Raw genomic sequence first — 25,857 nt, 5'->3', positions numbered from 1 at the left:
AAAAATATATTTCAGCTTATTTTCATAAGACTCAAGGTTTGAGATAAGACAACCTTTATAGAACTCATCTCAAGGAAATTAAAGCATGTCTTGCAATATAAGGAGGTTCATCAAAATCAATCCATAAAATTCAAAGTATGCATCAAAATAAAGTGTCTTTGGGATAGGATACTGAATATCTAAAGCTCCCCCTCAAAAGATGCATTCTTCTTTAATCATTTTAATTGTTGAATTTCAGATTTTTGGTGATAAACGTGAATAACACTGAAATTCTGTAATCTCAAGAATGTAGAGTGATCTGGAATTATTCAGAATTTATAGTAATCACTCTTTCTAATCCTTTAAGAACAAGTTATGCTTTCTCCTAATCTTAGAGAAAATGTATAAAAGTATTAATCAGAAAATGATTCAATTGAAGCTCAATTTCTTTCAAAAGCATTTACATTTTCTTTCTTTTAGAGTCATTTGAGTGAACTGAAATATTTCTAGTTTTAAGATCATTCACTCTATTGATGGAAGTCTTTAATAATGTAGGGGAGAAAAAACATATAGATGATCATTGAGGTATATATATTTATAGAACTCAATTTCTTAATCATAGTTTTTTTTGCAATGTATACATGAAACACAATAAATCTTTTTAATATCAAAATAAAATCATATATTTAGAAATTTTTGTTTGCAATCAAGATCATCGAAAGACACATCATTTGAACCAATATTGGTATATTTTGAAGATAAGAAATGATATGTTTCGGATGCGTATCGGAGCAATCACCAAAGGCATCAAAATTAATTCTGTTTTTCCTAAAGTAAGACTTTATTTAAAAAATCACATTTAGTTTAAGCTTTTATACAAAATCAGATTCTGAATTTCATAAAGATTTTCAAAAGAGGCTTTCAAAGTCATAATTTGAGATATGGATCTTCCACATTGTAGCTTATCTTAAATCATTACGTTTGAAAACACATATTTCAAACATGTAAGAGCATATTCAGAGTATTTGTATTTATGTTGAGTTTTGGTATGAGTTAGAACATTATATACCAAAGTTAATCAAGTTGAAGGATAAAAAACAACTCAATTCATTTTGCCTAAATAGAGATATCCTTCTCTTCTCCTTTTTTTTTACAAATTTATTTAACTTTCAGATTTTAACGATGATTGTGAATAACAAATCTGAATTTTCTTTTCAATAAAACCAAACAAAAGATGTTATGTAGCATTTCAAACATTCAATCAAATTGTCCAAGCATGAAGCATTACAAAATATTGAGAATCCATAATTTAAAGCATCATGCCACATGCAAAATATATTATGTGTTAAGTCATGCATTAGAATATTAAGAATAAGCATGTCAAGGATCAAAATCAATTCTTTTCAAATAAACTCCCCCTATTTAAATACAATTTGGCACTGATTTCATCCTTAAAGTGTGTTTCCATGTGACTAAAAATTTGAATTGATTCTTTCTTGTATATTATCATTTATTTTGTCTCTCATTTTTACTTTCTTATGCACTATACTCTATTTGCTCCCTATCCGGTGGAGTTGGGAAGGGGCACGAGGTACTACCACTAGCCTCCCTCTTATGCCGTCCCTAATATGTCCTACACCGAATAGTTGGGTCAAATAGTGCCGGGTACTACCACTAGCCTCCCCATTGGCACCATCCCTATGATGAACAATATATAAAGGTTAAAATGTTTACTTCAAACTCTCCCTGTTTAAGTGTAATTAATTATGGATTTTATCCCTTCCAAAAGAATGCTCACACAAGTCTCACAAATGTGCCGAATATATTATGCTTGTTTTGCTTTTCCTTAAGATTGAAGTATTTGCCTTTACTTAGATTTTACTTCTCTTGAATAATATCCATTTTCTTTTCTTTATCTCTCTCTCTTTTGTTATTCTCAAGTAATTTACATGAAAGAGCAGAATAAAGAAATAATCTTATGTATCATATATATGTATATCATGCAAACAACATTTTCATTATGCTCAAGGATTCATAACTTCTCACAAGTTATTTTACATCAAAATTTTAAGCATATACTTGTGTATTTCATGGTTATGATATAGCCATAGAAATATTTTAGATTGAGCAAACCATGAAACAATTTCTAAAAGTATAAGTCAGTCAATACACATATAGACATGATATCAAAAATTAATAATTAAAGAATTTAATCATGCCATAATAGAATTTAAGTTATTGACTTTGCTCAATTAATTTGTGAGAAAGGTATCTAAAATTACCTATTCATTATATATTCTTCAAGCCAAACTAGATTTCTTATGTGTGAACTTTTGGCTGAAGAAGATCCTCTCTCTTGTTTGCATGTGAATGTTTAGTGTATCTTACATGAAGGTCATTAGTTTCTTTAAGATACAAAGCATTCATCCAACATATATATATTTTTTAATTAGATGACTCAATATGAGATATGACAATAGTTGCATGTTGAGTCACTTTATTCAAGAGATTGCCTAAATATAAGCAAGCACATATCACTTGAACTAAAGAGATAGATTCATTAACCAAGATAGTTCAAGGACAAGCATGTGAGGCAATAGACAGATTTATCAAGGTCAAATCAATTTAGTTTAGATTCTATTTGCTTAAGATAATTATCAATAAGATGTGTTAACTAAGTTTTAATCAACTTATCTTAAACGTTTGTTTCTATCAAAATTCAGATTATGACGTATTTGTTATCAATAAAATATGATTAATTAAAGTTAGATTGAAGTCTTGCACAAGGTCACATAATGAGCATACAATCTGGTCTACTAGCTGTATGATAAAATAATTATTCTATCATGCTTCAATACAGCTTTAAACAATAGATCTACTTTGCTCATCCTTTACAATTTCTACAAGATGGGGTCATAGATATACCTTCTTCACGCCAATCTTCTATAAGAGTTTTCTTGTGGACTAACGTTAGTCAATGAAGATCCCCTTTCCTGTTTGTCTTAATTTGGAGTTTGAGAGAAGATGTTAATTCATTCATCATATTTCAAACTCACTTTGCAATATAACTCTTCATTAGTAGAACCAAAAATGATGTCATCAATGTGTGCTATGAGCAAGCAAGATATCATAGATTCTTCTTTTTGATGCATAGATTTATCACTATTACTTTCTATCAACAAGGTTACCTAAGCTTTTATATATCAAGCTTTTGATGCTTGTTTTAAATCACATATTACTTTATCATATATGTAATGTGTAATTTTTAAATATGGTGGTTATTTTTCATAGATCTCCTTTTTAATGAAGTAACCACATAGGAGTGAATTCTACACATTCATTTGACAGAATATAAAGCTCATGAAGCAAGCACATGATAATGATGATCTTTACTTCTAATCATGCAAGAATCTTTATCAAGATCTATTTCATCTTTTCTTGATTTAATCTTTTAGTAGTCATCAATTTTTCTTCATTAAGTGCATTTCTGAAAAGACTCAATTTTGTTATACTTATTAACAAGTTTTCAGATTGTTATATGTAAAAGATTAACCATATACATATATAATTTGATCTTAGTATCTTGATAATAAATCATTAGTCTCATAAAGAATAAAATGACTTGATATTTCTGCAACTAAAATCTTTTCATTGAATATTCTATATGCATTGCTTGATGAATGATATCCAAGGATAGACATATCTCTATCAGATTTGGCATTATTTTCATAAGAACATATCAAGCATAACATGTACGACTGAAAAAATATGAAAGATATGCAATGGTTCATTTTCAATTTTTCAGAAGATCAAAAGGAGTTTTCATCAAAAATAGATTTAATAGAAACCATTTGTATGACAAGCAGTGATGATAGCTTTTAAAAATCATTTGAGTAGATAACTATCATACACAATTATCTTTTTCATTTCTTCAACAATTCTATTAACCCTATTTTACTTATGATGTCCTTGGAGCTGAAATAATCGAATTTAATATTGTTTTCTGTATAACCTTTATCAGGATTTTGGTTTTCAACACTGTGCCATGATCTTCACAGTTTGGAAACCTTTTTCATTTGAAACACTTTTACAAGATTTTAGCAAATACAGAAAAACACTTCAGTTTTATTTGCCAAGAACAAATCCAATGTAAGCTTTTGAAAACTTAGAGATGGAAACAACATCTTTAGATTTAGAAATGATTTTTGTTTGTTTCCTTAGTTAGCTTGCATAGCAAAACTTTGACCTTTAAGAAGATAATCTAAGTAAGTCTATGGCAAGGTCTTTTGAGATTAAGTACATACTAGCATGAGCTGATTTCAAATGCCAAAGACGGTTTCTTTAATCTTGGTATTCATAGTGCATATATTCAAAAGCACACCAAGTACACATTATCATATCTATGATCAATAAACAATAATGCCAAGGATAGAAACTCTCAATCAAGCATATAGAGAATTCATAGAGTTATTCTTAATAAATTGATTAATCATTTAGCAACTTATCCAATAGTGAGTAAAGTATACTATAAAATGAAGTGATTTGATTATATTTCCAAAAGTATTTTCTGTATCACAATATTGATCAATACATGCAGATGCAAATATTACTGATTTCATTATTATTATTATTTTATTTAAAATTACTTTTCATAAGTATATTTTAAGTTTCTTTTGTTCCATGGGTATCTTGGTACACCTATGTGTACATCCTCATTTTCTCATTTTGGGTACCCAAGCTTGCTTGAGTCCTTGAGAGTTAGGACATATGGTTCCTTTTGGAACCTATATCTGTTTAATAATAATAACTTTACCATTTGATTTAATTATACTAGAACGATAGGTAAAGTTGTTATTCCCATCCTTTTCATTTTTGAAATAACTTATCTTATTTAATGGTTTGCTTGATGAATTGATAACCTTTTTCTCTAGAGATTTATTGTTAAGTAAAGGAATCAAGCCAAGTTTTGATTTATCACAAGCAACATATTGGCTTTCAAACATCATTTTTAATCGTTCTGAACTTACGGTGAATTTGTTAATAAAAGATTTTAATTGATTAATTTCTTTACTTAAGTTTTGATTTTCTTTAATTAAGCTATGATTTTTCTGAATCAATTCTTCTGAAAATGACCTTAAACTTTTATTTTCAGAATTTAGTTTGTCTTGTATTTCAGTAATAGAATTTCTTTCTTTTGAAATTTCCAAATTTAGCTTTTTAAGATTTTTATTTTTCCTAGCTAATTTTCTACATTCACTATACAAATCATGAAAAGCATTTAAAAGTTCATCATAAGAATATTTTTCATGAAAGTCATTTGGTGTAAGATTAGATTCAGATTCTACTTTATCTTCTTGTACCATAAGACATAAGTTAGTTACCTCTTGTAGTTCATTGTTGCTCCTAACTTTCAATTCCTTGTCTGACTTTCTCTTGGTCAAGGCTTTCTTGCGCTTTACCTCTTTCTTCCTTTCTTCTTGCTTCCTCTTCTTCTTTGTCTTTAGGAAGCTGATTTGCCTCGGAGTCGACTCAGACCTTATTGGAGTCGACTCGACTAACTTGGGAGTCGACTCTGAGCTACTTGGAGTCGACTCGACTGAGGGAGATTCATCACCCTTTTCTGCAGTCTCATTGTTAGTATATAATTGAAGCATATGAGAGCTAATCTGAGATTTATCATAAATATTTTCTAAAGTATCCCAGATCTCCTTAGCAGATAGGCATGCAGAAATTTCATTAAACTTTGTTTTTTGAATAGCACAATATAATATGTTCATAGCATTAGCATTTAATTGTGCTAAGTCCTTCTCATTAATGTGAGAGAGTGTGTGAAGGTCATTTATTATGATTTTCCATAGATAATAGTTTTGTGATTGAATGAAAATATGCATGCGTATTTTCCAATGTGGGTAGTTTATACCATTAAACAGTGGAGGTGTATCAATTGATTGTCCTTCTACTAGAAAACTATCTATTTGAGTTGTCATGATCTTTGGCTCTAGTCGGTTAAGACTACAAATAATATTTGAGCACCTGCTCTGATACCACTTGTTGCCCAGTAGATACAACCTAAGAGGGGGGGTGAATTGGGTCTTTTAAAACTTTTATGCTGCTTCTAAAACTTTTTGATTAACTATGCTAAGTTGTATAGATGCACAGTGAAAGTTAAACTTAGCAAGGGTTTGATGTATAGACTTCGACTTGATTAAATATGCTTGCAGCTAAAGGATGTGCGGATAAGAATTAAGCAAGCAATTTATCTAAGTAAGTAAGTGTGTTAGTTAGACAATAACTAGAGGCATTACAAACACAAAGGACATATAGTGGTTCGGTGCACCCCAGCACCTACATCCACTCCCCAAGACCTCTTGGGAATTTTACTATAATCCTACCGATTACAGCCGGTTGTTTTACAAGCTCACAACCCAACTTGTTGTTTTACGAGCGCACAACGAACTCGGTCGGTTTTTCCAGGCTCACCGACTAGAACCAACCCCGATTGTTTTTCCGGGCTCACAATCAAACCCTTACACGTTGGTTTTACCCTCGGCTCACCAACAAACCTAAACCCCGTTGGTTTTTCCTTTGGCTCACCAACAAACCTTAATCCCGTTGGTTTTCCCTTTGGCTCACCAACAAACCTTAATCCCGTTGGTTTTCCCTTTGACTCACCAACAAACCTTACACCGTTGGTTTTCCCTTTGGCTCACCAACAAACCTTTAACCCCTTGATTCAATCCCTTGATTGAATCAAGTTACAAGATATTAAAACAAAGAATAAAAACAAATCAAAGCTTCTTAAACAAGCAGATATGACAATATAAACAAATAGAGTAAAGAGAAGCCCTCAAACGAGTTTTGAAGATGGAGGAGCTCGGCTTCTTCTTTACTTGATCCTCCTCTGATTTGGCATGAAGTAGAGGATCCCCGAGGCAGCACACGGATGGAGAGGAAGCTTTCGGATTCACTTGGATGCTCTTCTTCTCTCTATTTCGTTTTGGATGGCCCTTTTGTGCTTGTGGGAGATTTCCTTTGTAATCTCTTTGAGATCTCTTTCCTAGATGATCTCTCCCACTTCCATGATTTCTCCCCTAGCTCTCTTCTTGTTTTTACAGCTTTAGATGGCGTGGAAACAAGAATATAGCCGTTAGAGACAAAAATAGAGCCGTTGGACACAGTCTGCACTTCCTGACAATATTACCGTTGGGATCGGAGTCGACTCGCGCGATCAGGAGTCGACTCGCCTGTTGCAGGAGTCGGCTCGTGCTTTACTGGAGACGACTCGGCCACTGTTCCAAATTTGAATTAAAGTGCATGCCTTGACTGGGAGTCGACTCGTCTTAACCTGGAGTCGACTCGCCAACTTCTGGAGCTGACTTGGCAATTTCGGAGTCGGCTCATCCACTGAAGTCCGTGGATCCAATTTTGAATTTGATCCACTCGAGTCGACTCGACTGTCCTGGGAGTCGACTCGTATCTCAGAGCCCGACCTCCCGATCCTCTGTCTTTTGGCTCGTCCAGTCTTGGAGTCGACTCGAACTTCCTCGGAGTCGACTCGGCTCTCAGTTTCCAAAACTTGGTCTTCTGCCTTTTGATGTAAAGCTGTCTTGGAGTCGACTCGAGCTGTCTGGGAGTCGACTCGAATCTCAGAGGCAGTAACTTGGTCTTCTGTCTGTTGATGGTCGCGGAGTCTCGGAGTCGACTCGTGCAATGCGGGAGTCGACTCGAATCTCAGAGTCCCAAAAATGCTCTCTGACTTTTTCTTTGTGTTCCGCTTAGAGTCGACTCATGCTTTCTTTGGAGTCGACTTGCCAACCATTGGAGTCGACTCGCGTGCCACTGGAGTCGACTCGAATCTCAGACCCGAAAACTACTCTCTGACTTTTCTGCCTGTGACTCCTAGGAGTCGACTCATACTTCTCCGGAGTCGACTCATACTTCTCCGGAGTCGACTCGAATTCCACTGGAGTCGACTCGAAGACTGTTCTTTTGAATTTTTCTTTTGATTTTGCTCCTCCAATTTGAATCCTTTGAACTTTAAACTTGGGCCAATAAATTGTAGCTTTCTTCCAACTTGAGAGCTTTGGAGGCCTTCTTGTGTTCTCCCAACTTGCTATGTTCCTTGCAAAATAAATATCTTTCTCCTTGCAACATAAACATTAGTATCTATACTTCAAGATTTTGTGATCATCAAAATCAATCTATGAATCAATCTTTGGGTCATCACTAAGTAATTTCCTAATTGAAAACAAATTTAAGAGAGGAAATGTAGATAAAACCCTCTTCATTAAAAGAAAAGGAAATGACTTATTGCTTGTACAAATTTATGTGGATGATATAATTTTTGGTGCTACTGATGATAGCCTTTGTCAAGAGTTTGCCAAGCTTATACAGGGAGAATTTGAAATGAGCATGATGGGTGAGCTCAACTTCTTCCTTGGGCTACAAATAAAACAATCAAAGGAAGGCATCTTCATCAGTCAGTCCAAATATATCAAGGAAATGTTGGAGAAATTCAAGATGAAGGATGCAAAGGAAATCAGCACACCCATGGGCTCAAGTTGCAAGCTTGACAAAGATGAAAAAGGTAAAAGTATAGACTGCAAATTGTACAGAGGTATGATAGGCTCTTTACTGTACCTTACTGCTAGTAGACCAGATATATTATTCAGTGTTTGTATGTGTGCTAGATACCAAGCATGTCCTAAGGAATCACACTTGCAAGCTGTTAAAAGAATTTTTAGATATCTAGTAGGAACATCTAATGTAGGCTTATGGTATTCTAAACAATCTGACATAAATTTAATTGCTTATTCCATTGCTGATTTTGCCGGGTGCAAACTCGACAGAAAAAGCACAAGTGGCACATGTCAATTCTTGGGTGCTAATTTGGTTTCTTGGTTTAGCAAGAAACAGAATTCAGTTGCCTTGTCCACAGCTGAGGCTGAGTATATTGCAGCTGGAAGCTGTTGTGCCCAAGTTCTTTGGATTAAGCAACAACTTGAAGACTTTGGCATCAAAATGGACAACATACCAATTAAATGTGATAATACAAGTGCAATTAATTTAACAAAAAATCCTGTCCAACACTCTAAATCAAAGCATATAGAGATTAGACATCATTTTATTAGGGATCATGTGCTGAAAAATGATGTGATGATTGAATATGTATGTACTGAAAATCAATTGGCCGATATCTTCACAAAGCCCCTTTGTAAAGATAGGTTCAACTTCTTAAGAAATGCTTTGAGCTTGTATGACCCTAGCAAATAAATTCAACTTGTATTGCAATGCCTTGCTACTCAAAAAAACTAGTAATCCACCTCAAGGTCAACATACGTGAAAGCATGAATCCATCTAAGCTAAATGACGAACTGTTTGACTTTCCGGAGGATGGTTACCCTCCCTTGGACTCTTCATAGAGATATTTTCAGAGCCTATTTCATAGGTATTCGAAATTTGGTCAAACATTCCTCATTTCAACATTAATAATTCAAAAATCATTATCAAACCTCTATAGGATGTATTATTAAGGGGGAGGATCACAAACAAACTCATTCTGTATTCACCTAAAGAAATCATAATTAGTGTGATTAAATGAAACAAATTGGGAAAAGATAAAAATCAGTCTGAAATTTTTCAGTGCCGGAGACGTCTCTGGCAAATTGCAGAGACGTCCCCCCGGCGAGACGTCTCGCCTTAGTCGCGGAGACGTCTCGGGGACCGAACGAGGGTTTTTTAAAATAGGTCGAAACAGCTCGAGCCGACCCGAGCTATCCCTTTCATCCCCGACAAAAACAAAAACCCTAGCCTCCATTTTCTCTCCAACACAAACCCTAGCCTCTTTCTCCTCATTTCCCTAGGTTTTCCATTCAATGGCACCTAAAAGAGCTAGGAGGACCGGTGGGAGGTGTCCTAGGGCAGCGGCCGACGGTGAGGAACGGAGGGAAGAACCTTCCGCGCCGTCTCCTCCGGTTGCTCCGCCAACCACGACCATTTCCTGTGCAAATCGCACAGTGACGACCGGTAGGTACATAGACTTTGCATTTCTAGATAGTGAGGGGTTCTCTATTGGAGAGAGACTCCGTGCCCAAGGGTGGAAATACCTTTGTACCCTCAATACTTCGACCTACCCCGGCCTTGTTAGAGAAATGTTTAGTAATATGGCCTTAGGGGACTTAGGGTACACTGCATATGTCCGGGGGACATTGGTAGAAATTAATGAGGATATTCTATCCACTGTTCTGCAAATTCCTAAAGATGGTGAGGCTCCGACCTCACATCCCCAAAGAAAAATAGCCCTAAACTTGCTTCTAGGAAGAGAGGACTGCGGCCCTCTTGATGTAGTCAACTCCCAAGACCTAAATGCCGAAATGAGACTACTTCTAAGTATTGTCAACCGGGTCTTGTTTCCTAAAACCGGTCGCTTCGATTTTGTTTCGGAGCGAGATTTAGTTATCATGCACCATATCCTACTAGGGATTCCTCTAAACCTCCCTAGACTTATGTTGAACTACATTGCTCTATATCATAGGTATTCTAGGTTTAGTATACCCTATGGCATGATTTTTACCCTACTCTTCAAACACTTCAAAGTTCCCATTCCAGAAAATGAGCCTGCAAAACCCTTGAGAAACGCCGACTATTATAATGAGGGCACAATGCGAAGAATGGAGTTTCAAAAGGTAGATGGGTCTTGGGTCAAGGTACCAAAAAGAAAAGTTCAAACCCTAGAGCCTGAGATCCCACATCAGGAGTCTGACCACCACTCTCCTCCACCTAGCCACATGGACTTTCCTGATATACCCTCCAGCTCAGCTGGACGTTCCACATCCATGCCACCACCTCCTCCAGTCAGTGGGCCCTACTCCCTATCAGAAGACCAGATGCGCACTTTAGCATCTGTAATTTGCCAGCAGATGAGGGAGGAGATGAGATCGATGATCTCTACTGAGTTGGCCCCCATCAGAGCCTCACATGAAGGGATTCTACAAGAGATGAAGGAAATTAGAGCTCAGATAGAAGCTACAGCGCAAGAACTAGTTAGTGTGAATGCCACCCAAGCCTTCAGATCAATTGAGCTACAAGATAGCTTGAGGACCATCTCAAATAGCCTTCAAGAGTTGACAAGCCCTGGAGGAAATGTGGGCACCTTGGTTGCCCAACTTAGAGGAAGAATTGAAAGGGCAACCATAGAATTTGAAGCACTAGTGGCAGCCTTCCATCAGTCACAGGGAGATCAATTCAGAACACTGCTAGATTCCATCAATGCTTTCATAGATGCAGCTGCTAGGGCTTATGAGCAACGTCGCCGATGAGGGACATTTTGTAGACATCTAGGGATCTTCTTTTTGTAAACCCTAGGCTATTTTGAAACACTTTTTGTATTAGAAATCAATACTTGTAATGATTTCTTCTTTTAACTTTGTACTGACCTCAAAGGTTTACAATGATACATGAATACAATTTCTTTTGAAACTTTGTGTACATTGCTAACTCTGTGTATGTGATTCTGTGATTGTGTATGTGATCTTGTGATGTGCCATAAAAATCTCATAGCATGCTTTAAGTGGTAAAATTTAACACAACTTATCAATGCATATGACACAGGTGGAGCACATCTTGTGATAACTATGATTAACAAAAAGAGGAGTCTGAAATGAATACCAAAACAAAGGGGGAGTGATATGAATGACTAAATTCATCAATAGAAATAACTTGGACAGGGGGAGCACAACTTGAATATCCTTGAGTGGTTCATGGAAATATGCTGAATTTTACTGGGAAGTATGCTTTAAGCACCTAAGGATAATTTGTCCCCTTCATTGTTGATGACAAAAAGGGGGAGTAGATATAATAGAACTTATAGAACTTATATATTGAGTAGACCCAATATGGATATTAGATACATTGGAATGCAAAATTTATGGAAAAATAAAGTAGATATATATATATATGGAGTAGAACTTAATTATGAAATGCAAAAAGGGGGAGTAGAACCAATATGGATATTGGATACATTGGAATGCAAAATACGAAATTCATACTCCAAAGTTGAATTAGAAAAGATAAAATTGAAGAATATTGGCTTTAAGATAATTGCCCTTTTGGAAAAGAAAGGGGGAGTCAAAAAGAACTTAGCTTTCAATTATCTTTAGCATCAATATTTCATTTTAACTTGATTCAAATTCAGTTGATATGCTAAAATTGCTCAAGGGCTATTAAGATTAATTTTATGCATAAGGATAGAACTGAAAATTGACTATTTTAAATTATGCACATTGTGTCTAGCTCTAATCAAAACATTAGACTTGTATATCTGAACAAATACTGTGTATATGTTTAAATTTCGAATTTTGCATATACTCAGTGTTTTGTCATCATCAAAAAGGGGGAGATTGTTGACCCCCTAATGGATTTTGATGAATACAACACACTAGAGTATAATTCCATTTGTCTTAACAATTTAATTGAGGATTTCATGTGTTTTATTAAAAATATTGGAGAGGACAGAATAAACAAAATGGAGAAAGATGGGCTTCTTGGCCCATTGACTTCCGAGTCATATCTAGTTTGTGAGTCCTGTCTTCAAGGAAAAATGGCTAGATTACCTTTTGTAGGACATGGGGAGAGGACCACTAAAATACTTACCCTGGTACACACTGATGTATGTGGCCCATTCGATGTGCTAGCCAGGGGTCGTTATTCATACTTCATTACCTTTACCGATGACTATTCACGATATGGGTATGTGTATCTTATGAGATACAAATCTGAGTCTTTTGAAAAGTTCAAAGAGTTCAGAAATGAAGTATTAAAACAGACTGGAAAAACCCTTAAGGTTCTTCGATCAGATCGAGGAGGAGAATACCTTAGTGGGGAATTCCGGGACTATCTCAAGGAGAATGGCATAGTCTCACAATGGACGCCTCCGGGTACACCTCAACTCAACGGAGTGTCAGAGAGGAGGAATCGGACTCTATTGGATATGGTCCGATCCATGATGAGCTTCACTGATCTACCTATGTTTCTTTGGGGAGATGCCTTATTATCCGTGATTTATTTATTGAATAGAGTTCCCTCTAAATCTGTTCCTACCACACCGTATGAGATATGACATGGTAAGAAGCCGAGTCTTGGTCATCTCAAGATTTGGGGATGTCCGGCCCACGTCAAGCGACAACAGGCAGACAAGTTAGAGCCTAGGACCATAAGTGCTCGTTTCATTGGATATCCTAAAGAGTCATTAGGATACAATTTTTACATCTCAGAGGATCACAATGTGTTTGTGAGCCGACATGCCATCTTCTTGGAAAAACAGTTTATCCTTGATAGAGGCAGTGGGAGGAAAATTGAGCTTGAAGAGAGAGTCTCTGAAAAGCAACGAGTTATGGATCCTATAGAACCTATTCATATAGAGCCAGTACACGTTGTATCTCCTCCACCTCATAGATCTAGTAGGGTCTCCCATCCTCCCGATAGATACTTAGGTATACTAGTAGAGGACACCGAGAAAATGTTCCTCATGGGAGATAGGGAACATATACAGGATCCCAATACCTACAACGAGGCGATATCAAATATCGATTCCGAGAAATGGCTGGAAGCCATGAAGTCAGAGATAGACTCCATGTATTCCAACCAAGTCTGGACCTTAGTAGATCCATCAGAAGGTATAGTACCTATTGGATGCAAATGGATCTATAAAAGGAAGATAGGTTCGGATGGGAAGGTAGAGACCTATAAGGAAAGGCTAGTGGCGAAAGGATATAGTCAGCGCGAAGGCATTGACTATCAGGAGACTTTTTCATCTGTAGCCATGCTAAAATTCATTTGAACATTGCTTGCCATTGCAGCATTTCATGATTATGAAATATGGCAGATGGATGTGAAAACTGCTTTTCTGAATGGATATCTTGATTGTTGACCCCCTAATGGATTTTGATGAATACAACACACTAGAGTATAATTCCATTTGTCTTAACAATTTAATTGAGGATTTCATGTGTTTTATTAAAAATATTGTTAAGAAATGTCTAGGCATGTTCCCATAATTTTTAAGGATTTATTGAAGAATTTTTGAAATGAAGAAAACAGATCAGGGACAGCCGAGACGTCTCCGGGTTGTCTCAGAGACGTCTCTGGGACAAACAGGAAGAACTGGCACGTCGGGAGACGTCCCCGGCACCTGGCGAGGCGTCTCGCAGGGTCGGAGTCGACTCTCTCAGTAGCAGAGTCGACTCTCTCAGTGGCGGCAGAAAGGCAGATTTCAAGTGATATACGCGAGCCGTCCCCACAGTACGCGGAGTCGTCCCCGCAAGTAAAAAGCAGACTTCCCGAGTCGTCCCCGAGGTAGCGGAGACGACTCTCTCAGGGTTTTTCAGAGAATGTCTTTTTCGGTGACAAAGCAGCGGAGACGTCCCCTGAAAGAGCGGAGTCGACTCTCTCAGAGAATTCCAGAAGACATGTTTTTCGGAGATAAAGAAGCGGAGTCCTCCCCGAGGGAGCGGAGTCGTCCCCATGCAAAAAGCACAAACAAGCCGAGACGTCCCCGTAAAGTGCCGAGACGACCCTCTCAGAAAAATAGAAAAACAAGGATTCAAACCATTCATCAGCGGAGTCATCCCCGTAAAGCGCCGAGTCGACCCCAAACAACGTCAAAAGTAAAATCTTGTAGCCGAGACGTCTCTCGTTGAAGCGGAGACGTCTCCGGAGCGCCTGGGATGCGACTGACAACTTTTGCAGGTTTGGTTTGAATTTCAAATCTCTTTTACTTTATCTCTAACGGCTATATTTGCTTTTTGGGCTATAAAAGGGACCTCTTAAGTGCTTCTCAACAACTTCTAACCAACCCAAAGCTAGATCATTCAAGAGAGAAGCAAGAGAGAGAGATTCAAGGGAGTTAGTGCATTCAAGTGAAGAAATCAAGTGTTTTCAAGCTTCCCAAGTGATTTCAAGCTCAACTACTTTCTTCCGCTCGGGATTCAAAGCTCACACTCAAGCCTACGCGATCCACATCTAGAAGAATCATCATTTCCCACGCTTCCAATGGCAAAAGGATTCTTCCGGGTTTTAAAGTTTATCATTGTTATATTTGCTTATTTAGAGCTTTCCAATCTTTTGTAAAACTCTTTCAATATCGTGCTTGTTCCAGTCAAGGGACTTGGAACAAGGAAAAGGCGTCCCAAGCCTAGGTGAAATTGGGGGTTATAGGGTTTGTTGTTAGCCCGGTGTAAAACAACGAGTTGGGTAGTGCACTCGCAAAACTACCGGACTGTAATCTTGGATTATAGTGGAAATTCCCAAAGGTGCTTTGGGGAGTGGATGTAGGAGCAGTGGAAGCTCCGAACCACTATAAAACCGTGTGTTTGCGATTGGTTGTTTTCATACCTCTATCTTTGCTTTAGTTCATTCATTTGTGCGTTTTACCTTTTAAATAGTCAAAAAGTTTTAAAACACCCAATTCACCCCCCTCTTGGGTGACCATCTCTGGGCAACATTGATGAAGATATCTATATGGAGCAGCCTTTGCGTTTCACTTTCAGTGATGAAGATCACAAGGTCTGCAAGCTGCAAAGGTCCATCTATGGACTAAAGCAAGCATCTCGGAGTTGGAACACTCGTTTCAATGATGCGATCAAATCGTTTGATTTCATCAAGAACGAAGAGGAACCGTGTGTTTACAAGAAGGTTAGTGGGAGTGCTGTCGTGTTCCTCGTACTATATGTGGATGACATCCTCTTGATTGGAAATGATGTTCCCATGCTAACCTCAGTCAAGGTCTGGTTGTCAAAAGAGTTCTCCATGAAAGACCTTGGGGAAGCATCCTACATTTTGGGGATTAAAGTCTATAGAGATAGATCTAAGAGGTTGCTTGGCCTATCACAAAAAATGTACATAGAGGAGGTACTGAAGAGGTTCAGTATGGAAAACTCCAAGAGGGGTCTATTACCCCTTAGGCATGGGATTCATCTCTCCAAAAAGATGTGCCCCAACATATCTGAAGAGATTCAACGCATGAGCAGGATTCCTTATGCTTCTGCAATAGGAAGCCTCATATATGTCATGCTGTGTACACGACCTGATATAGCCCTTGCTGTGAGTGTCACTAGCAGATATCAGTCAAATCCAGGCGAAGAGCACTGGACAGCTGTGAAGAACATTCTTAAGTACTTAAGAAGAACTAAAGATTTGTTCTTGGTCTTTGGAGGAGCATCGGAGTTAAAGGTAGAAGGATACACAGATTCAGACTTTATGACTGATATTGATGATAGAAAGTCTACATCTGGATATGTGTTCTTGTGCAATGGTGGTACGGTAAATTGGAAGAGTTCCAAACAACCGATTATTGCTGATTCTACCATGGAAGCTGAATATATCGCCGCCTCTGAAGCTGCAAAGGAAGCCTTCTGGTTCAAGAAATTCATTGTAGAGCTAGATGTAATGCCATCAGATGCCATCACACTCTACTGCGATAATAATGGCGCAATAGCTCTTGCTAAGGAGCCAAGGTCTCATCAGAAGTCCAAGCACATAGAGCGGCGCTTTCACCTTATACGCGACTACCTCGAGAAGAAATATGTCGAGGTGCAGAGAGTAGACTCCACGGACAACCTGGCAGACCCGCTCACTAAGCAGCTAAGTCAGCAGAAGACTGAAGCCCACCTTGAGAAGATGGGACTTAGATATATGACTGATTGGGGCTTTAGTGCAAGTGGGAGATTGTTAGATGTATGCCCTAGAAGCCAATCTGGCTGACACATTATTAATTCTGGGACATAAATTTGTACTTGACTTTATTATTATTGAATAATAAATAGGCATTTTTTTCATTCATATTGTTTATGTGTCTATGAATCGTCCAAGGAATTAATAAGATGATGACACATATTCTCAAGAGTTGAGAATTTGAGCCATGTATCATTGGTGATTAATTTCTAAATGCTCCTGATCAATGGATCATCACGAGGACGGTGATCGATCCGATCAGTGCACACATCGCTTTCCTTATGGATAGACGAGACTCGAGTCCACAGTGTGGGGACACTGAAGTGATAGTGCAGGTGCTTGTTAGAGAACAAGGGTACTGAGCGTGACCAAGACAAGAAGTCACTTGGATGTCTATCCACTCGTCAGTGACTTGCTTGATGTTGCAGTAGTATGACTGGTCCTTTGACCTGCGGTGCTTCGGCTACTCACAGTGAGGTTATTGTAGTTTGACTACACATACACATGGTCTCTAGTCATATGGGTCCTTGTAGTGTAGATTGGCTGCAGTAAGTTCACTGTAGGAGTAGGGTACGCATCTACATGGAATTTATCGACCTTGATAGATGAGGAGAGATCCTATGTGATTTATTAGACTGAGTTCTAAGACCTTGGCCAGGACAGTAATATACAGTGGAGAAAGAGTTTTCTACTATCGAACTCAAGTCGAATAAATCTAGATATATGACAGACGATGGGGTTTGACGAGTTATCCATGACCTTCGGTCTGTAGGGATCCACGATAGAAGGTGTGGGATCTCCTCCCACAGTAGGTTAGTCGGGTACAGTACCGAGCAGAGTTTCTATTAGCAGCTTGTGCCGCGGTTCACAAGTTACTATTAAAAACCTGTCAATTACTATATCCAACCAACCAATAAAATCAATACATCCTAAACCTGTCAGTTTAATTTATTTAACTCACTTTAATCATAACTTAAAGCAACCCAAGCTTTCATTGATAACTTAAAGTCTACTATACATAGCTCAAAATATAACAAACTTTACATCTGTCTCAAGTTTGTTTACATTCACACCCCAACTATATGCATAATACAAAGGTTTTTCCTTTCACTCAGAGGGGCATGGCCAACCTTCTATGACAAACTTCTAGGATGATGCTGATGCGGTACTTTTATAATGTTATGACTCTGCCGATCTGCAAGAATTTACAGAAAAAGAGAGGGATGAGACCTAAGTCCCAGTGAGTGGACAATCTGTTAATCATGAGGAGATATGAGGTTTCAGCTGTGATACTACATACATCAAATGTAACGTGTTTATGCCACATATGAAACATTTGCATTTGATCTTATAGCACTTAGTTTCAACCACATAAGAAATCTGCTATTTGCCAATAGTACTACAACTAGCAGGAAATAAAGCTGTTGCTTTAAAATAAAGCATTAATAAAATCGCCTTGCTCAAGTCCTTTTTTTTTTCTGGACCGTAGAGTCCACTTTTCTTCCTTGAAGAATTTGATACATAGAACATTCACATAGGTTCTGAAATCATTATGCTTAAAAATAATACATTTGTTGCTCAGTCATATGTATACATAGCTTAAATATTGAAAATCATGGCTCCCGCGAGCCCTACTGCCGGCCACTCGCATGAGGCACCATTCTCATGAGTAGCTCGACAGTCCTATGCATGGTGCTACTACTACGCCCTCCCGGCGTCCCAATTCTGCCCCACTGGCACATATCATACTACGCCCTCCCGGCGTCCCATTTCTGCCCTACTGGGCACATATCATAGCTACGCCCTCCCGGCGTTCCATCTCTGCCCTATTGGGCACATATCATAAACTCTGATGTGATGTATCCAAGGTAAAAGTGCAAATATTAGTTACTGTAACAAGGTTGGAGTCGACTCTAGAGTATAGGGGTCAACTCCAGAATAGCTTGGTGTCAAACTAAAATGACTCTCTTGGCCGTGATAAGGGGTTTTAAGTGGTTCAATCACTTTGGGTTAATCCATTCCCAAACAAGTTCATAAACTTATGAATCAACAAACATGAATTTAAAGTATTTTCAAGTGTAGCATATATTTTCCAAATCAGATCATTTATCCACTGATAGAAAGCAATTTAATCATGAGAATTAATACTTCTTATTTTCATCCTTTAGCATATTCATTCTGAATTTGGAGACATCATTCATTTCTCTGGAATTACAAAATAAACTACCATGGTTAAGAAGAAAACCACTCACCTTGTGATGGCTAACGCACCACCCTAGTGCTTGATACTCCCGGCACACTTCCGAGACTCTCTTCTCCTCCTAAATAATTAAAAGAGTCAATCAAAATTATAACCTATATGATGCAACATGATTATGCATGTTTCAAAAAGAAATCCAACACCCTCATCTTAACTTTCTGATTTTTTTACCTTGCTTGTCTTATTTTAGGATAAATAAAACCTCTCAATTCTCAAAGGTTTCCAAGCTTTTATCTCCCTCTTTGATACCCTGGGTTAGGACTAGAAAACCTTCTATATCATCTATAAATTTTCAGCTGCCAAACAACTACTTAACACCAAAAATAAATCAGAATTCAATTCCCCTGTTTTCAGCTTGTTGTTCTGTTTTCGAGCCAATTAAACCTCTTAACTCCCGGAGGTTCTTAACAATCAATTCCACCTATTTGGCTCTGTGTTAGGACTAGGAAATCCCTAACACAACCTACAAACTTTCAGCTTTAAATAACAATTTAATCACCTAAAACACAAAGAAATCCCATCGCTTCTTTCTGCAGAATTTCAGACTGCTTTCAACAACTTCGGAAGCATAGTTCAATTCCTTTTTCATACCTAAAAATTCATCTAGAATAACTAAAATCTTCTTTTATCACCCTCCTACGTGGGACTACAATTAGAATCACTAAAAGTTTGGAAAATTCACCTGAAATTTGCTAGGAAGCCTGGGTGCACCAAAAATTTCTGTATTTCTGTTCTGCAGCCCAACAGCAAGTTGCTCTTCCTCTTTACTTTAAACCTTCTTCCACAAATTATTTGGATTCCCCAAGTATCTCTCTCTCTTCCCTAGCTTCCTCTCTCCCTCCCTGGAGCTTTTCCTGGCCTGATTTGGGCTGGCACCTACAACCAACTACTGAACTCCTAACGGTTGAACAGCAGCAGCACAAGTTGCTGCCTGCTGAAACATGTTAGACACCCCCCCTTTTGACACGTTAGCTTCCCAGACACCTAACGTGTCAAAAGAGTGGTTCCCAGGGGTTTTTAAAAACTAGGTTTTAGGCCACGTCATGCTTCCTACTTTTTATAGAAATTTTGGACAAATCTAGGTCTGCAGTTTTCTGTAATGACAGGCTTCCGAGGGACCCACCTAACTTGCTTTGTTCCAGGCTGTAGGCTAATCCATTTGAGCTGAAATTTCAACAGTAAATCCCCTACTCAATGTATATTATGTGTTTAAAATTTTACTTAGATTCATGGACTATATCCAGAGTTATTGCACTCTCAATCTGTGGAACCGTAAAATTTTCTGTAACAGCTGAAATCCCGACATTTTTGAAATGATTTTGAATCAAACTTCCTGGAAAGTTTCCATCCAATTTACATCATAAAATTTTGATATTCCCTCACCTTTCATGTGCATTCAGATGCTCATAATAAACTAGGTTAAAATCATGAAGATGCTTCATAACTGGTAAAAATTACTTAAGCTACCCTAACCCTGGTTCAGGGTGTTACAGAAGGACTGTATCATACGATAACTGCACCTAGAGGTTCATCATTCTATTCTGCTGGGTAGTCACTACATATTGCTAGGTGTCACTGGTGGATGGTGAGACTCACAGGGATCATCTTGATGGTCGATGAACCCTGATGAGTTGAGTTGGAATTGTTTCAACCCATTGAAAGGAGTTTTCAATGATATTGTGATAGAGATCGCAATATGTCTCACTACCAGTCAGAATAGAACCTATGGGGTCACACACATTAGAGGTAATGACCGATCCGATGGTTGAATGTGATTAGGAATCACAAATAATCAATTAGATTGATAAATGGATAACCCGCTAAGAGTTAGTGGTTGGAAGAAGGAACAATTGCAATCGGATTGCAATTTAATTTAATTAATTAAATATAATTAATTGGACTTGATCATGAGTCCTACTTGGAGTGGGATTCATGAAGTCCTAATTGGATTAGAATTTCAAATTAAATTAGAGTCCTACTTGGAATAGGATTTCTAAAGTCCTAATTGTCTTAGGGCTGAAATTTGAACAAGTCCTGATTAGATTAGGATTTTCTTAAGTCCTAATTAATTTTAAATTTAATCTAATTAATTTCATGACTCCTAATTGGATTAGGATTGAAGAGTTCAATAGAGTCATGGTTCAATTAAATCCTAATTGGATTAGAATTTGGAATAAAAGGAAATGAATGCACCTAATTCTATTTGGAATAGAATTGAACCCAAGTATTGAACCCAATCCTCCCCACTTAATTTGATTAAGTGTTAAGTGGGGGCTGATTTAAATGGACTAGAGGGAGGGGCCCACGCCCCTCCCTTTGGGAAGTACGTGGAAGAAAAAAAGGAGGGGCGTAAGCCCCTTCTTGCTGCCGAATTGGGGAGATAAGGGTGAGCTCCTAAAAATTAGGAGCTCATCCTTATCTTATGGAGAAATAAAAGGAGGAGGGGTTCGACCCCTCCTCTTATCCTTCTTTTGGTGTTCACGGCAGCAAAAACATCCCCTTTCTCCTCCTTTCATCCGCAAGCAAGAGAAGAGGAAGAAGAATCCTTGGTGGCTCTCCTCCTTCTTCATTCTTGGTTCCAACAAAAGAAAAGGGAAAAGGCTGAAAGTGTTTTGTTCTTGTTCCCTTTGATCTGTCCTTCTTCCTCCACCTCCCTAGGCATTCAAGAGTTGATTGAAAGGGAGGACTTCAGTCATCAAAAGCCATCTCTGCAAGGGAGCTAGCACCCCGGGGAGATACATAGGCTTCGATCGAATCATTACCTCGTGTGGATATCCGTAGAGGCCGGACGCGTGTGCGGCTTCCATCGAACCTTCTACAAATCCACGTGAATCAAATTTGCGGAGTCCATCTACCCGCACAAGATGAAGATCTGATCTTCTTAATGATTTTAAAATAGTTTAAAATAATTTAATTTTAATCTATCTACAAACGAATGGTTTTAAAATACGTTCATGCGATGAACGGATCCCGCATAGTTTTTCCGCTGCAATCTGAAAATTATTTCAAATTTTCATGGCATATGTGGGTTCCTAACAATTTCAACCATCGGATCGGTCAATACCTCTAGTGTGTGTGACCCCATAGGTTCTATTCTGACTAGTACAGAGATATATTGCGATCTCTATCACAATATCATTGAAAACTCCTTTCAATGGGTTGGAACAGTTCCAACTCAACTCATTAGGGTTTATCGATCATCAAGATATTTCCTGTGAGTCTCACCATCCACCAGTGACACCTAGCAGCATGTAGTGGCTATCCAGTAGAATGGAATGATGAACTTCTAGGTGCAGTTATCGTATGATATAGTCCTTCTATCGTGGATCCCTACAGGACGGAGGTCATGGACAACTCGTCAACCCCATCGTCTGTCATATATCAAGATTTATTCGACTTAAGTTCGAGAGTGAAAAACTCTTTCTCCGCTGTGCACACTGCCCCAGCCGAGGTCTTACGAACTCAGTCTTATAAATCACATAGGATCTCTCCTTATCTACCAAGATCGATAGATTCTATATAGGTGCATACCCTACTCCTACAGTGAACCTACTGCAGCCAATCTACACTGCATGGACCCATATGTGTAGAGACCATGTAGATGTGCAGTCAAACTACAATAACCTCACTGTGAGTGGCCAAAGCACCGCAGGTCAAAGGACCAGTCACACTACTGCAACATCAAGCAAGTCACTGACGAGTGGATAGACATCCAAGTGACTTCTTATCTTGGTCACGCTCAGTACCCTTGTTCTTTAAAAAGCACCTGCACTATTACTTCGGTGTCGCCACACCGTAGACTCGAGTCTCATCCATCCACAAGAAAAGCAATGTATGCACTGATCTCGTCGGATCGATCACCGTCCTCGTGATGATTCATTGATCAGGAGCATTCAGAAATTAATCACCAATGATGCATGGCTCAAATTCTTAACTCTTAAGAATATGCATCATCATCTTATTAATTCTTGGACGATTCATAGACACATAAACAATATGAATGAAAAAGATGCCTTTTATTTATTCAATAATAAATAATCAAGTACAAAATTATGTTCTAGAATTAACAATGTGTCAGCTAGATTGGCTTCTAGAGCATACATCTAACCGTTGAAATGTTGCGGGTGCATTGCATAGTCCAAAAGGCATCCTTCTATATGCAAATGTCCCAAATGGACAGGTAAAGGTGGTTTTCTCTTGATCGTCCGGGTAAACAGGTACTTGATTATATCCAGAATAACCATCTAGGAAACAGTAGAAACCTTGACCAGCCAACCGTTCCAAAATTTGATCTATGAAAGGTAGAGGGAAATGGTCCTTCCTAGTCATTGAGTTGAGTTTTCTGTAGTCAATGCACACACGCCAGCCTGTGGTTGTGCGTGTTTGTATCAATTCTCCTTCCGTATTTTCAACCACAGTGATACCTGATTTTTTTGGCACCACTTGTGTCGGACTTACCCACTTACTATCAGAAATTGGGTAAATGATTCCGGCATCTAATAACTTCACCACTTCTTTCTTGACTACCTCCTTCATGTTAGGATTGAGTCTTCTTTGCATTTCTCGGGTGGGCTTTGCATCATCTTCGAGGTGAATTCGATGCATGCAAACGGAGGGGTCAACCCCTTTCAAATCGGCTACAGACCATCCTATTGCATGTTTATTCTCTTCTAGCACCCTTAAAAGTTTAACTTCCTATTCCGTAGATAAGTTGGCCGCAATGATTACAGGGAGAGAATCTTCTGGTCCTAGAAAAGCATACTTAAGAGTTGTCGAAAGTGGCTTCAACTCAAGTTTAGGTGGAGAATCAATGGAAGGACAAAGTGGGTGTGATAGCAATGGGTGGAAGAGGTTCAGGTCGGATCTTCCAAGGAAAGGAACTCATGGGAGATTGGTTGTCGAGTAAGATGTTGACTTCTTCTACGGCCTTGTCTATATCAAAGTTGTCAATGTCAAAATGGGCCAAGCATGCCTCTAGAGGGTCATCCGCTAAGATATAGGAAAGGGCTTCCTCTACAAGATCATCCATTTCATCAATCAGGCAACACTCATCTTCCCTCACATGTTGGTCAGCGGCATGAAACACATTCAACTTAATTTTCATGTTTCCGAATGATATGTCCATTGCCCCAGTTCTACAGTTGATACATGCATTGGCTGTCGCTAAAAAGGGACGACCAAAAATCACAGGAATTTATTTTTTTAGGTTGGGCACATGTTCCATATCAAGGACGATAAAATCTACTGGAAAATAGAATTTGTCTAAAAGTGCTCGATCAATGGAGTTATCTCCTATGACACAGAAAATAGTGGGAGCATCAGGATCTTTAAATTTTGGAGGGGTGTTGTGTTAGAGAATAGAACTTACCTGTTCAGTAAGTAGGATCTTTTTAGGCACATGTGTCCTAGATTTTTGCTTTTGGGTGCAAAGATCTTTGAGAAATTTTGCATAGGAGGGAATGTGGAGTGATTGATTAAAACCCCATTTGATTTTGATGAGCTCAAAGCATTTGAGTATATCTTGTGATTACTAATGAATTCAATTGAGTGTTTCAGTGAAAATCCTGTCCAAGTGTCTCTAGATTTGGTTCATAGTATTTTGGATAAGTTAAGAAGTCTGCTGAACCAAAGTCTGAGACTCGAGTCGACTCCCGAGTATCACGAGTCGACTCCAAGCGTATCAAGTTCACTGGCACGAGCTCGAGTCGACTCCAGACTAGTACGAGTCGACTCCGACTGAGAACAGAAAGAAGAACAGAAAGCCTCATCTCAGAACCTGTCAACGAGTCGACTCCTGAAGTGCGCGAGTCGACTCCAATGTTCAACGAGTCGACTCCAGGGTAGTAAGAGTCGACTCCAAGAGGTACACAAAGAAAAGGTCAGAGAGCATTTTATGGACTCTGAGATTCGAGTCGACTCCCGCAATACGCGAGTCGACTCCGAGACTGTGCGACCATCGACAGACAGAAAACCATGTTACTGCCTCTGAGATTCGAGTCGACTCCCAGACAGCTCGAGTCGACTCCAAGACAAGCTTCATGTCAAAAGGCAGAAGACCAACTTTCGGAAACTGAGAGCCGAGTCGACTCCAAGGAAGTTCGAGTCGACTCCAAGACTGGATGAGCCAAAAGACAGAGAATCGGGAGTTCGGGCTCTGAGATTCGAGTCGACTCCAAGGACAGTCGAGTCGACTCGAGTGGACAAAATTCAAAATTGGATCCACGGACTTCTGTGGATGAGCCGACTCCAAAATTGCCAGGTCAGCTCCATAAGTTGGCGAGTCGACTCCGGGTCAAGACGAGTCGACTCCCAGTCGTGACGGCAACTTTAATTCAAATTTGGAACAGTTGCCGAGTCGACTCCGGAAAAGCTTGAGTCGACTCCCGCTACAGCCGAGTCGACTCCTGATCGCGCGAGTCGACTCCAACCCACCAACGGTCATATTGTCAGGCTGCGCAGAGTGTGCAGAACGGACAGAAAAAGCAGTGTAACGGCTAGTTTCCGTGGGGGTTGGCTTAAATAGCCACAGAAGACTGTAGCAAGGTAGAGAACAACCATTCCACTCCAAGCATTCAAGCTTTCAACTCTGCAACTTGTTCTTCAACAAAAAAGAGGGAAGATCTGCAATAACTGCATCCAACTACATCTTCTCAACATTAAAAGCTTCCTCCTCCTGCATTCAAGTCGACCACTCTTTCAAGAGGAGACCAGAAGTTCAAGAAGCCATTCCTCATCTCCGATCTAAAAGCGTTTGAGGCTTCTTAACTTCATTTATTGTTCATATTGTTTTTATCTGCTTTTTGAGAAGCTGTTTTCTGTTTTCTTTTACACACTGTATTTACTTGGTTCAATTGGGGGATTGAATCAAGGGGATTAAGGTTGGTTGGTGA

The 25,857-nt window shown here is 38.7% G+C and overlaps 1 long non-coding RNA gene across 1 annotated transcript; it reads right to left on the bottom strand.

Annotated features, from left to right (window-relative positions):
• Positions 1 to 17,682: 17,682 nt before the first annotated feature.
• On the bottom strand, positions 17,683 to 19,321 carry LOC120108872. The gene is made up of 2 exons (XR_005510022.1): positions 18,960 to 19,321; positions 17,683 to 17,902 (listed from the first exon to the last, which is right to left on the bottom strand). It is a non-coding gene; the product is annotated as an uncharacterized LOC120108872 (long non-coding RNA).
• Between the last annotated feature and the right edge of the window lie 6,536 nt (positions 19,322 to 25,857).

This window comes from Phoenix dactylifera, unplaced genomic scaffold, assembly GCF_009389715.1.
Source record: "Phoenix dactylifera cultivar Barhee BC4 unplaced genomic scaffold, palm_55x_up_171113_PBpolish2nd_filt_p 001608F, whole genome shotgun sequence".
Lineage (NCBI taxonomy): Eukaryota > Viridiplantae > Streptophyta > Magnoliopsida > Arecales > Arecaceae > Phoenix > Phoenix dactylifera.
This window is presented reverse-complemented; position numbering and strand designations above follow the sequence as displayed.